The sequence below is a fragment of the Sminthopsis crassicaudata genome, chromosome 4 (genome assembly GCF_048593235.1).
Source record: "Sminthopsis crassicaudata isolate SCR6 chromosome 4, ASM4859323v1, whole genome shotgun sequence".
NCBI classification, from domain to species: Eukaryota; Metazoa; Chordata; class Mammalia; order Dasyuromorphia; family Dasyuridae; genus Sminthopsis; species Sminthopsis crassicaudata.
In genome coordinates, this window is record NC_133620.1 from 361,567,977 (window position 1) to 361,583,211 (window position 15,235).

The following is a 15,235-nucleotide window of genomic DNA, read 5'->3' on the forward strand; positions in this document are numbered from 1 at the left end:
TCATACAAAAGGCCTTTCAAGATCTCGATAATAATTCTTGGCGTCCCCACCCAGAGAATGTTGTGACCTAAAAGTGATGCTTTCATAATGTGGTATCATCAATCATAAACACACACACTTCTGGTTTTCTTTTCTGGATGTTAAAGTTCTACTTGCATCCAACTTTGCCAGATAAAGGACATTAGATCTATTATGTCCATACAATATGTGTTAAGAAGTTGTAGTTTAGGGAAAACATTCTGGCTCTGAAGTCAGAGGACTTTGGGGTTTGAATCCTCCTGCACTTACTATCTTTATGATTATAGATAAATTCCTTCCAGTCTGTAGGCCTTCTCTTTCTTTTTAATGAGATTATACTCCTTTATCTGTTGTAAATCTAAATCTTGGATCCTCTGCAGGTAAAGTTCTGAGTAAAATTGTACTTATCTGCTTACTATAGTAGTTTAGATATATGCCTGATACTCTAATTCTTCCTTTTAAAATGGTCATAGTTTCATGGATTTAGAGATGAAAAAGTATTTAGGTGCCATGGAAGATGAGTCTTCCTGAGTTCAAATCTTACTTCAACAACTATCTGTGTGACCCTGGACAAGTTACTTAACTGTATTTGTCTCAGTTTCCTCATCTGTAATATGAGCTGGAGAAGGAAATGGCAGTCATTCCAGTGTCTTTGCAAGAGAAACCCAAAATAAGGTCATGAAGAATTAGACAAGACAATCTAGTCCCTTTCCCCATTTTACCTGCGAGAAGAGGAGATTGAGATGCAGAAGGTGTATTGGGTTGCCCCAGTCATCTAGGCAGTAAGAGTGACAAATACAGGATTTGGACCTAAATCCTTTGCTAGCACTCTAGCCACATGTCTTCATTGTTGGCCTTAAAGAGTCATTACGGATATGATTAACTCCCAGATAAGAGAGGAGATCTGTTCCTTGTGCTCCTCATCCCTGTCTCCAGAGGTTTGTGTTTGGAGAAGCGTGTTGGTATGTGTGTATGTGTGTGTGTTTGCGTGGGAAAAGTGGCACACATCTCAGAATTGAGATTCCACCTTACTGAAGTGTAGCTAAGTGTGCCTTATAAATAACCACTCATCCAGGACAAGCAGTGTTTTTGCCAAGCAAGTAGGAAAAAAAAAAAAAAAGTGTTTAATTTTTTTTATTTTGTGAGTTTCCAAGAAAGAAAGCAAATTGGTGAGGGAAAAAAATCTAGGTTGTTCAAATTTTTGAACAAAGATGTCTTAGATTATTTTATAGTTTCACTAGATGTAGGTCCTCTTCCCAGCTGGCAACCTATCTAAGCAGTTCTTCATTCTCATACTTCCAGAAAGGACCCACCTTTATGTTGAAGGCTTTCTTCTGTTTTCTTTGTCTTTTTTTGTAGTAGTCTTTATTGTGTCCCAAGTAGTATTTGGATGTCCACTTGTGCCTAATCCAAACAACAGTGTTTGGGGGATGAAGCTGGAGCCTGGGTAGGGAAGGGCCCTCCCCTTCCCCCACCCCGAGTTAGTGGACTGGAGATTTGACTTAGGATGGGTATAGTGTGTGTGTGTGGGGGGAAAATGTTGGATTTGGAGATAGAAGACTTGGATTCCAATTCAGGTTATGCTTCTGTATGCTCTTGGGCAAATTGCTATATCTCTCTGGGCTACAATTCCACCATCTATAAAATCGTGGTAGGGTTGTACTAAATAGCTCTAAAGTCCCTTTTAGCTCTGGTTCTGTGTTCCTATGTGAGCAGGTGAAATCAGTGTAAATTACTATCAGTCTTCAGGGCACTTGAAATACAAGGGATTTTGATGATTGCTTATTTTAAAAATGGCTTATCAAAGCCATTGAGAAAGGAGACATTTCAGAATTTGGAATAAGCATGAATTTCCTACAAATTCCCCCTTTGGCAGGAGGAGGACTTCTGGAGCTTTAGAGGATTAAGAGGATTTTGGACTTCCCATCTTCCTACCTGTGTCCTCAAAGTATCTTCAGATCAGTTGATGGCAGTCTGCATTGGGAGTCAAGGACAAGGTGCTCAGCACTGAAACTACCCCATACTTAAGAGTAACTGCTTGAGCATCCCATCAGTGGGCAAAAGTGAGTCCCACAACAGGGAACCCCTTTGCCAAATGTGTGCTGCAAGTTTGAGCCCACTTTTCCCCAAAAACTCTATAGATGGTTGTGGAAACCATTTTTAAAGGTGCTTGAGGGAACTCTTTGATACCATCTTTACTAACTGTATATATCACCTTAATAATATACCTTTCTAGAAGCCATTCTAGGCTGACTACTGAAATTGGCTTTCAACTGCTAATCATGGTAGAAAGAACCCTCTTGAGTACTCAGCCAATGACAACAGGGAGGATCACCCTCTGCCTCTCTCCGTGGTACCCACAGAATCCTAAGTGTTCTTTCAGTACCTCTCAGAAAGGTACTCTGGCTCTGCAACCTGGGATACATCTATAAGGGTAGAAGTTGGGATAAGGATCCTTAGAGCAATGCAGGCTGCATAGGGGCAACTGTTGTAGGACAGAGATTTGGGCCAAGAAGGAAGCAAACCTACAGGAAGTATACTATTTGTCTAGTTCAATCTGGCTTCCCTGAAGTTTTGGTTCTTTTATGGCAGTTGCTGATAGTTTCTTAGGACAGGTAGTTGATGGATAAAGTGCTTCCTGACTTGGTGTCAGTAAGACCTGAGTTTAAATAGTGTTAAATTACTAGCTGAGTGACCTTCAGCAAATCCCATGGCACTCTGGATCTTGGTTTCCTCATCCACAAAATAAGGAAACATTTCTAAAGTGCCTCCCAGTTATAAATCTTTGAACCTATGATCTACTCCCTCCATACCAGCGAGTATGGCTGTGGTATGAAGAGCTAAGTGGGAAGGGGGGATTCAAAGTTAAAGTATCATAGCTCTAGAAGTGGAACTTAGAAGCCTTCTATTTCAGCCTCCATATATTGCAATTGAAACTGAGGCTCAGGAAGAATAAGCAATTTTTTAATTTTTAAAAATAATTTATTTTATTTTTGTTACATTTGGGTTCTAAAGTGTTTCATTTCCTCCTTCTCAATCCCAAATTAAAGAAGGCTATTTTTTTTTTCTGAGGCAATTGGGGTTGTGATTTGCCCAGGGTCACACAACTAGGCCAAATTTGAATTCAGGTCCTCCTGACTTCAGGGCTAGAGCTCTATCTACTGCACCACCTAGTGCCCCAAGAAAACTACCATTTAACACAGATGTATAGATATAGACATAGACATGCATATTATATATAAATATATATAATAATAAATATATAAATGTAACCATGCCATGTATGTTCCCATTTATTAGTTCTTCCTCTGAAAGTGGATAACATCTTCCTTCATAGGTATTTTTTAGTTGATTTGAATATTCATATAATTCAGAATAGTTTAGTCATTCCCATTTGCTCTTCAAAAAACATTGCTATTACTGTATAGGATGCTGTCTTAGTTGTGCTTGTTTTACTCTTCATTATTTTATGCAAATTTTTTTTGATTTTCCTAAAATTAACCTGCTCATTTTTTACATCACAATAGTATTTCATCACAATTAAAAACCATAACTTGTTCAGCCATTCCCTAATTAATGGGTATTCCTTCTATCTCTGCTACCACAAAGAGAGCTGCTATAAATATTTTATAATATATAGGTCCTTTTCTTTTTTCCCTGGACCATCTTGGTAATCAGGCTTAATATTGGCATTGCTAGGTAGAAAGATATACAATTTTATAACTCTTTTGGCCTAGGGTTAAACAAGTTTCCCTGACTCAGATAATGTGAAGATTTGATCCTATGTAGAAAAACATGAAACTACTTTCCCTTGTTAATGGATTGATTGACTCTAAATCGGATGATTTGATTTACTCTTCTTCCTTAGCATGTGCCCAAGAAGTACCCATAGATCATGGCTTCTTATTCTGGGGGATGTGAAATTGTTTTTATAAATATTTTGTGAATTATGTCTTGCTGTTATTGGCTTCTTTTGTAATATAGCATTATCTCACATATTTAAAAACATAATTCTGAAGAGTCCACAGGCTTCCCTGACTACTAAAAGAGTCTAAGATATAAAAACATTAAAGAATGCCCAGGGCTTTACCTGCCACCCCTTGTGTTTTTCATCCTTCTTTTTTTATTTCACTATGAAAAGTTAGACTAATATCATTTACATTGTTGAGGAACAGCACCAGGAAGCAAAACTTACAGACTTTGAATATAATCATGTAGCTGCAAGAAGATAAGATGGTTCTATGCTCAGCAAATGTTCTAATCTAAAAAGGGGAAATTCAGTTTACATTCATAAGAGAATAAGAAATCTGATTTCTTCAAATTGAGGGTGCATGTCAGACTTTGCCCAGCTTTCCTCTCTGTCACAAAACCAATGTTCTCATAATTTTCACCCATTTCTTTCCTGGAATCAGATCCAGTATAGAATATCTTCTTGATTCATTTACCTTTGAAAGGATTAAGTTATTAAGATGAGTCAAGAATCTGTTAGCTTTTCTGCTTTTGGCAGAGAGTGCCAGCAGATATTTGGATAACTGAAGTTTTCCTTCACTACTGCGTATGCTGGGCTTGTGTCCCTCAGAGAAGGATTTACAAAGAGGTAGATTCAGTCCATGTGGATGGAGAACTTTCTCCCACCAGAAGCAATCACTGATCTGTATTTATTCCAAACTCCCTTCACTATTTTCATTGCATTTTAATGGGATACACTGTGTATATTGCTCCCCTAGGAACCAATGGGAGACAGACCCAAGACTTCATCAGGAATTCACTCCAGACAACTATTCACATATTTACCTGAAGCTCAGATGATCCCAATATCCTGAATTTTTAAATGTTTGATGCACATGCCTGTGGTTTCTTCAGTGTAATTAGTTTCTCATTTGGGTTGGGGATGGAATGATTAGAGGAAACTTTTTCTGTGTATTTGAAATCAGAATTAAGTAAAGAGCACAGTATCAGTAGTTGTTCCATAGCAGCCTATCAGGCTAGCTAGATACCACAGTGAATAGAGTGCTGAGCCTGCAATCAGAAAAAATTGAATTCAATTTAGAACTCAAACATTTCCTCCTAGCTTTGTAAGTCTGGGCTAATCACTTAACCTTTGTTGGACCCAACTTCCTAAAGTGTAAAATGAGGATAATAATATCATTTTCTTCCGAGGGTGGTTGTGAGGATCAAATGAAATAATATTCGAAAAGCACTTTGCACAGTACCTAACAGATAGTAAAATATTTCCTTCTTTCCTTCCTCTTCTCCTTCCTTTTTCTTTCCTTTCTTGTTTTTTTTCTTCCCTTCTTCCTCTCTCTTCTCTGTCTCTCTTTGTCTCTGTCTCTCTGTCTCTCTCTCCCATTCCCTCCCTCTCTTCTTCCCTTCCTCTCTCCTTTCCTTCTATTTCTTCCTCCTTCTTCCCTTATTATCTTTCTTCTCTTTTTCCCTCACAAAGCAATTTAGAGCAGAAAGGGAACTTATTAATTATAATTGTGATCCCCTCAATTTACAGATGAAGAAACTGAGGTCCAGAGATTGTGTAGCTCATCAAAGTTGTACTGTAAAGCAACACCAAAATCTGTACTAGAACTCAGGCCTCCTAATTTGATCCTGACCCTCTTTTGAGATCCATCACGTTGCTAATGATGTCTTCTGAAGAATGATATATATATATATATCTTGATAAGTTGCCTCAGAGACATGCCATCATGAAACATTTATATCCTTCTCCTAACGTATATGTTAGAAATTGTTAATTAGTAATGGTATTAGTAACGGTAGGTCTAAACCAAAAGAAAAACAAACCTTACCCAGTTTTACATTAATTGATGTTGTTAACCTATCCAAAATTTGGTTTAGTGTTGTTCAAGAGGGCCCAATAGCATGATAACAATATCACTTTTTTCTGTTCAATCATTGAAGCACATTCTGGAATTACAGGACAAAAATCACAAGAGGCTTAATTCCTATATCCTGGGGATGGTTTATCTAACAAAATTTGTTTGCTGAGCTTGAAGTTAAACAGCCTTAGTCCTCTAGTCTTTTTAGATCTGGCCCTCCATTGTCATTCATGGGATTAATTTTCCTTCTTACAATGGACTGAAGATATTAAGGGCAGCAGGATCTGACAAGATGACATACAAGCAGAGAAACCAATAATTAATGAGATTTTCTCTTCCTTCTCCCCTCAAAAAAAAAATCATTTTTCTCAAACAGCAACAGTCAACAATTTACAAATATACTTTAGCCCAAATCTCCTGTAATGGTGTGACCAGGAATGACCTGCTTGAAATCAGTCACTTTAAAAGATAAGGCCTTTGTTTGTAGCATTTGCCATTAGATGTTAAGGGATGTTAACACTCAAATTTTTCCTCTCTTTCCCATTTTACATTAACAGGAACATGGTAAAAGATACACACACACACACACACACACACACACACACACACACACACACACACACACACATACGCATATCCCAGGTGAGACTTCAATAAGAACTAGATCATATTTGGGCAAGGCTAATCTACCTATTTGCAAAGAAGCAAGCTAGTTCATAAATACTTAATTCTGAGTTAACAGATCAGAAAAAATGTAACTTCTAAGAAAATCATGAAAGCTTAAGATGATAGTGGATGTTGGAGAGGATGTGGGAAAATGGACACTAACACAGTGTTGGTGGAGTTGTGAACTGATCCAACCATTCTGGAGAGTAATTTGGAACTACATTCAAAGAATTATCAAGCTGTGTATACCCTTTGATCCAGCAGTGTCTCTACTGAGCTTATATCCCAAAGAGATCTTTAAAGGAGGGAAAGGGACCTGTATGTGCAAAAATGTAACAGTCCTTTTCATAACTACAAGAAACTGGAAACTGAGTGGGTGCCCATCAGTTGGAGAATGCCTGAATAAATTGTGGCATATGAATATTATGGAACATTATTGTTTTATAAGAAATGACTAACAGGATGACTTCAGAGAGGCCTGGAGAGACTTACATGAACTGATGCTGAGTGAAATGAGTAGCACCAGGAGATCATTGTACATAGCAACAACAAGATTATACAGTGATCAATTCTGATGGATGTGGCTCTCTTCAACAGATGATTGAGGTCAGTTTCAATGGTCTTGTAATGAGAGCCATCTACACCAGATTGTGTGGATCACAACATAGTATTTTTACTCTTTTCATCATTGTTTGCTTACATTTTGTTTTCTTTCTCATTTTTGTCCTTTTTGATCTGATTTTTCTTGTGCAGCAAGACAAGTGTATAAATATGTATGCATATGTTGGATTTAACATATATTTTATCATGTTTAACATATATTGGATTACTTGCCATCTAGGGGAAGGGATGGGGGAAAAGGGGAAATTGGAATACAAGGTTTCACAAAGGTCACTGCTGAAAAATTATCCATGCATATGTTTTGAAAATAAAAAGCTTTAATATAAAAAGATGACATTGGATTTCATATTTGTTATCAATTGATACTTTTATTGTGAGGTTTAAGTGCCAATATATGGGTTGCATCCTGTTTGAGCTCTTAAAGTTACAGTAAGTTATCTCTTCAAAGCAGCAAGGCTGAGGGAACCACCATCATGACCACTCTCTCCCCTCAGACTGATGGAAACAACTCAGGAACCTGAGCCAAGAGCCTTGGGCATAACAGTGTTCCCTAATTTCCAAACTTGCTTCCATCCATCACTGAAGGAGAAATCCTTGTAGAGATGGGCCCACCCCCTTCATCACCATCAGAAGTAATGGCAATATAAATACTACCATTAGGCAGATAGCACTGGAGCCCTGGGAATGGCTGTGCACATGGGGCACCAGCTTTCACAGTGGAGAGGGGTCAGCCATCTCTGCCAGACACCGTACACAGGGCAGACAAGCCAGGCTGGCCGAAGCAGGGTGTACCCTGAGGCAGAGACAGGAGGCTGCGTGTATCAGGCAAGTCAGACAGTTCCTCCCTTCAGATCCTGATGGAAACAGACAAGGATTCTGAGCCCAGGAGCCTTGGGAGAAGTACTGCTTCTCCTCAGCCATCACCAATGGAGGCTACCACTGTGGGGATGCATCCTGGCAACTGTTCCTGTAAGGGCTGCAACTGTAGTTGCTCAAGGCTCAAAAAGAAAGCTCTGGCCACCAAAGTCATTGTCAAATGGTTCAGGCTTAGAAACTTGGTATGATTTTATCAGTAGAAATAACTTAGAGAAGTGGCAATATATATTGTCTCTCAATTAAAATGTGAGCAACCTTGAGAGCAGGATTGCCTTACTTTTCTGTATATGTCAGCTATTATTACTTTTTGTAATGTTCATATTTAGTGAGATATCAAATTCCCTTGAATTTAGAAGCAATTTTCTGAAAATATTAAGTGAGGATAGGATTCAGATGGAAGCTTTCTGGATCTAAGAGGACTTCAAATTCAATAACCATCCTTTGAAATTACAGGGAAGAGAGACCACTGGTTGTTAAGAAAGAAGGATATATACATATATATATACATACATACATATATATATATATTTTTTTTTTAAATTGTCAATATCTTTTATTTGCTGTTTCTCATATAATACCCATCTCCCAGTCCTAGGCATTCTCATTGTCTGTCTCTCATGCCTGGAATTCTCTTTCTCCTCTTTTGCATGCTTTGGCTTCCTCTAAGCCACAACTAAAATCTTACTTCTTGCAATGAGCTTTTTTCCAATTCCCCTGAAGTCTAATCCCTTCCCTCTTTCAATTATATTCAACTTACATCTATCTGTCTTCTTATACAAACTGCATGTAGTTTTCTCCATTATACTGTGAGATCCATGGGAGCAGAAACTGTCTTTTGGCTTTTCTTTGTATGGTTAGCACTTGGCATAGTGAACCATGTAGTAGATTCTTAAGAATTGTTTATCACTTGACTGATTTATGTTTACCCTATAGCTCTTCCTTTTCCCACTCTAAGAGCCAATTTTTGTAGCAGTTTTTTAAAGAAGAGAAAAAACAAATACAGAAAAAGTAATCAATGCATTGAAAAAAATGTTATATTCAAGACAAAGTGTTATTTCTTACATACAAGAAGGTATTTAGAAAACAGTAGTAACAATTTTAAAGCCATAGGAGGGTGAGGTAACCATCCTAAGATAGCAACTTGAGTGTTGAGATGCCCCAATTGTCCTTAGGAAAACCAATGCCTTCCCTTCGGATCTATCCTGTATGGGAAAAAAAGCTCTTTAATTTACCCCTAAATTACTGAGAAAGGAGCAAACATCCCTAGCAGTGCAAAGGCAGAGGTTCTAAAGTGAATTCTGGTTTTGTTGCAGACTCTGGGCAATGTCCTCAGATGGGATGGGTCTCATCAGTAGAACTGAGTGTCTTTGTCCTCCAATACATAATCATTTAATCCCACTCCTGTTGCTTCCCAGAACACCACCAACCACCACTAGCACTGCATTTTATATTGTTGGACTATTTCTACTTCCCTAATCTTAACTCCCCACATAGTAGCTAATGACGTCAATTCTGGAATGAGCTAAAGATGTTAAAACTCATGCTGGAAGTGGTCAAGGCAACAAGCAGCAAAGGAAACAAGATTTATAATGTGTTCTGCATAGTGTCTGTATGTGGTAGTCCCTTCTCCTGATAGATCTAAGTATTGACTTCTGGATATATTTAAGAACCTGGAATCTATATTTCAATTCCTGAGTTCTTGTTAAATAGTCTTATTACCATCTATCTGGTTAACCGCTTAATGAATTGATTAGTATTTCAATTGATCTCTAGGACTGAAATCCAGACTATTAGGAAAAGCTGTCAGAGAAGACTCTAATAGATTGACCCCTTTGTGCCAAGTTCTAATTGTAGAAGATTTTAAATTAATCTATCCTATCTCAGTTGAGGCAGCTAATGGGCACAATGAACCTGAGTTCAAATTCTATCTCTGACATTTACTAGCTCCAGGAGCCACAGAAGTTACTGAAACCTCCATTTCCACAACTATAAAATGGGAATAATAATAGCAAGATCAAATGAGTCAATATTTGTGAGAGTCAAATGAAATATTTGTAAAGATCTTAGTATATTGGTTGGCTCATAGTAGGTATTTCATAAATGCTTACTTCAAGAATAGCCAATGAGGAAGATGATATGGAGCATCATCAAAGCTCATCAGGAAGAGAAAGAAAAAGTCCACTTAAAATAACTGTAAACAATATAAAATACTGTGAACAATGATAGTTTCAGAAAAACCTGGGAAGACTTCTATGAATTGATGTAAATTGTGCAAAGCCAAATCATTGTTCACAGAAAGCAGCCCAGCAGTATCACATTTAAAATTATATTGCAAAGTGGTAATCATCAAAACAATTTCATACCGGCTAAGAAATCAAGTGGTTGGTCAATGGAATATGATATGCAGTAAGAAATGACTATAGTAATCTAATATTTAATAGACTCAAAGATCCAAGCTCTGGGGGAAAGAATTCCCTGACAAAAATTCCGGGAAAAACTGGAAAGCAGTTTGGTAGAAACTATGTATTCATATTATATACTAAAATAAGGTCAAAATGGGTATATCATTTATACACAAAGCATAATATTATGGTCAAGTTAGGAGAGCATGGGAAATTTTACTTGTTCTAACTATGAATAAGAGAAAAGTTTATAACCAAATAAGAGAGAATTTATGGGGAAGAGTGGATAATTTTGATTGCATGAAATTAAATTTTTTAAAGAAATAAAATCAATATAGCCAGGATTAGAAAGAAAGCAGAACAGCAAATTTATAAAAGTAAAAGCCATTCTCCAATTGATAAATGGTCAGAAGGTATGAACAGACAATTTTGGAAGTGATCAAAGTTATCTCTAGTTATAAGGAAAAAAGTGATCTGAATCACTCTTGGTTAGAGAGGTGGACACTACCATTATACTATTGGTGGAACTGTAAACTGGTCTAACCATTCTAGAGAAAAATTTGGAACTATGTCCAAGGGGCTTTAAATCTATCCATATGCTTTGATACAGCAACACCATTATTAAGCTTGTATCCCAAAGAGATTGAAGAAGAAAGAAGAGGGTCTATTTGTATAAAAATATTTATAGCAATTCTTTTTATGGTGACAAAGAATTGGAATTGAGAGAATGCCTACTCACTAGGGAATAGCTGAATAAGTTGTGATATATATTTTGATGCAATACTATTGTGCTAGAGGAAAAGATGATCAGAATGGTTTCAGAAAAACCTGGGAAGACCTGTATAAATTGATGTAATTGTGCAGAACCAAATCATTGTTCACAATTGTAACAGTGATTGACTGTGAAAGTCTTAGATATTCTGATGAAGTCTGATGAAGACAATGATCTAACACAATTCTAAAAGACTCATGTTGAAAAATGCTATCTACCTTAAGATTAAGAACTAATGAACTTAGAGTGCAAATTGAAGCATGGTTTTGTTTTTGTTTTTGTTTTTCATTTTATTTTCCTTGCTTTTTTTTTTTTTTTTTTTTTTTTTTTTTTTTTTTTTTTTTTTGCAACCTGGATAATATGGAAATATGTTTTGCATGATTTCACATGTATAATTGATATATTGTTTGTCTTCTCCATAGGTGGGGGAGGGGCTGGAAGGAGGAAGAAAATTTGGAACTCAGATTTTATAAAAGTTAAATTTGTAGAAAAATGTTCTTCTTTCCTTCTTCCCTTCCTCCTTCCCACCCTTCTTCCTACCCTTTCTCAATTCCTTCCTTTTTCCTTCCTTCCTTCCTTCTTTATTTTTGTTTTTGTTTTTTTGATAGCTCCAGATAGAAATAATATCTTCTTCCTACTACATGTCTTTGTTTGACTTCTCCTGTATACTTACCATGTTCTATTTTATATAATAGTTATTAGTACACGTCTTATCTTTTGAATAAGCACCAATTTCTGGGAGCATGAACAAGTGACCTACCTAGGTATTGAATAAGCCTGATTTTTGGAAGTGTGTAATGTCGAATGAATGGACCAAGCTTTCCACTTCCAAGCATGTAGAGGTATTTATTATATGATTCTTCCCTGTCTATTTGCTATGTGGTGAAAAAAAGCATTTTCAGTGGCTGCTGAGCTAGGACTTAGTGTGTATATTCACATGGTAGTAGCTGGCTCTTTCCTTCTGAAATCAGGTCTCCATGTGTGTCCAGTGTGCTCAGAAGTCAGTCACTCAGAAATCCCACAGTCCATGGTAGGTTTGTAATAATTGTTGGTTGAAATGATTCAGTCTTAGATTTTCAAGGAAAGAGATCTGCAGCTTCCTTCTATGAACCACTTACCTGCCTGATGACCCTAATATTATTATTATGTTAACATAAATCTTGAGTAGGAAACTGAATACTTGTAATTTTAAGAGGGTGATCTCACGAGGACAGCATTATCTGTTTCAAAGGTGCTTCTAGCTGTTTTTCACATTAAAAGTGTCACCATTCCCCTTTTCCAGTCGCTGGAATGACTCAGACAGAAAACAGAGTAACAACTAGTAATTTTGGCACCTAGGGCAGGTACCATCAAATACGCTTAGGGTGAATAGCATGAAAGTCACACTTAAATCAGCTTCTAAAAACAAATTTATTTGGGGGCTGGGATTATAACTAAATAGAGTCACCCAAACCTACAGCTTGAAAGGCTGACTCAAGGAGTAAGGGAAGGAGATATGATAGCTTCTAATTAATCATTCTTGAAAATAGGTGCTAAGCTTACTTTTTTTTTTTTTCCTCACCTGTTGAAGGGACAGTACTTATATACTCTCTCTAAGTTGTGTCCGGAGACAAATCCCACATCCTCCTACCCTAGTTACAGCTTTGTTAGAAATGCTCTGTGCATGTGGCATTCATTCACAAACAGTCAGCAAGCTGAAATTTGCTTATCTCTACATCCAACCACCTTGATGTCCTTTTGGGACAACTGCCATTCTCTTCCCAGAGGCTGCTCTGGAAATAAAATTTATTTCAATTTCATCCTGCATAAGAATCTTGTAACTCAGTATAATTTATCCTGGGTAAAATCCTTGCAGTTTTATGTTGAGGTTTTGAGGAAGATACACAAGACCAAAAGATGTGGCTGAGCAGAAGGCAGTGAATGAGAATGCAAAAGGGAGAGAAGAGCATTATTAAAGGGAGCCCTCCCCTTTCCTAGGGTGCTGGTAGGAGTTGTAATTGATAGCTAAAGGATTAAAGGCCCAGGAAATGGATCTAAAGTATAGTGCTATAAGGCTCCTGGGGACAAGGTAGATTACCTCTATGAAACTAAGAAGACTGTATTTTGGGGCAAAGAACAGGTATTATTAGTATAAAAAAGAGGTTTGAAACAGGATGGGGAAGGTAGCTAACTCACAGGAACAAAATGAAGAATCTTATCTCAGCAAAGAAGATGTATTGATAAGATAGATAGTTAAGGCAAGAAGGGGATAGAATTAATGGAGGAATGAAAGGAGTCACTTTTAAAAGTTTTATGTAAAACAAAGTGAATGAATTCAAACAAGAAGGAAAGATAGGAAGTCAAGTCACTAGTATTTGATTTTTTAGAAACTACCACTTTTTTAGTAGATCCATGGAGAAGGAAGGGGCTATACATAATTGAGTCTGAAGATAAATTCAAGGTAAATTAGAGGAAAATAGACTGTTTGGAACTGGTATTATTCTTTCTATCCACTAGACTGTCAGGGAAACATACCCATATCACAGACCAATAATTCAACTCACAAGCATTAATTGCTTATTCTGTATTAGTCACTGTGCTATGTACTATGATTACAAAGAAGAGGCAAAAACAGGACCCTCTGTTCAAGGATCTCACATTCTGATGGGGGAGGCAACAAAATATGTCTCTCTCTGTGTGTGCATGTATAAATATACATATGCATGTAAAATATACATATATATATACACTATACCATGTAAAATATACATATATATACATATATATATGTATATATACATTATACTTATTCATTGCCTTCATGTATAGCTCCACTCTATACAAAGCTCCTCTATAGCTGCTCCAATAATGATCTCCAAAGAAAACCATAATGAATAATGATTGTGAAACCAAAGGGGAAACTACAATGGCTCATTTTTATAGCCAACAACCACAAATTTAACCTATTGGCAAGTGACCAAAGCAGGAACTATGTAATAGGTTGAGTGGGCTCATGGACTCAATATCTAGAGCTTTGAGCTAGGCCAGTAGTAATAGGATGTTAAAAAGTGATTGAGGACTGAGCCCCTAGCCAAAATCAAAAGCAAGGTGGCTTGGCTCTCAGAGAGACTGAAAAGGTATACCTAGGGACCAGAGACCCAAGCTAGGCTAGGAGCATGAGGATGTCTAGAGTTGATCTTAGACTCAGCTTCCAGCCCAGACCAACAAAAAAGGGGTCTCCTAGAAAGATCAAGGGTGTGGAATTGGTACCTAGAACTCCTAGTATCAAGAATCCCAAGGCTGACGTCACTCAAAGCATACTGTAGAAACAGCAACCCTCCTTTCCCCTCCTCCCAACCACCTCACAGATTTCCCAGAAGAGCTGGAATTGCACACTGTCCCCAGAACTTCCAGTTAGGCCAGTGATGTCAGTTTGATCAGAACAAATCTCTAGCAAAATTACTAAATAATAATAAAATGTTAAGAATCTAGAGATGCAGAAGATATACACCCAGAAGAAAAGGACTCCAAAATATCTACAAGTAAAGACTCAGAAAAACACAACTTGGGCACAAATCCAATTAGAATCCCTAAAAGAAATGATATAAGAGTTTTTAAATGTTTTCAAAAATTAAAGTTTCACCAAACTAAATTTAATTATTATTAGTAATTTTGATAAAATTAAAAGTTTAAAATATGTTTTGAATGAGTGATAAAGAAAAGAATTGGAAAATAAAACCTCCAAAAAGAGCATTGGAGAAGAGACTTGGAAAGAGAATTAGCAACTCAACACAAGAAGTACAAAACCTTACTCAAATAACATCTACTAAAAATTAGAATGGATTTTATCAAAGTTGATGACTCCATGAGACAACAAGAAATACTGAAGCAAAGTCAAAAGATTGGGAGAAATACTGTTTTAAATGTCTCAAATAAAGAACTGACCTGGAAAAACAGATAAAAGAGAGATAATTTTAAAATTACTAGACTATTAAAAAAAAACCCAACCCCTCCCAAAAAAGTCTAGAAATCATATTTGAAGAAATCATGAAAGAAACCTGTCTATATCTCTT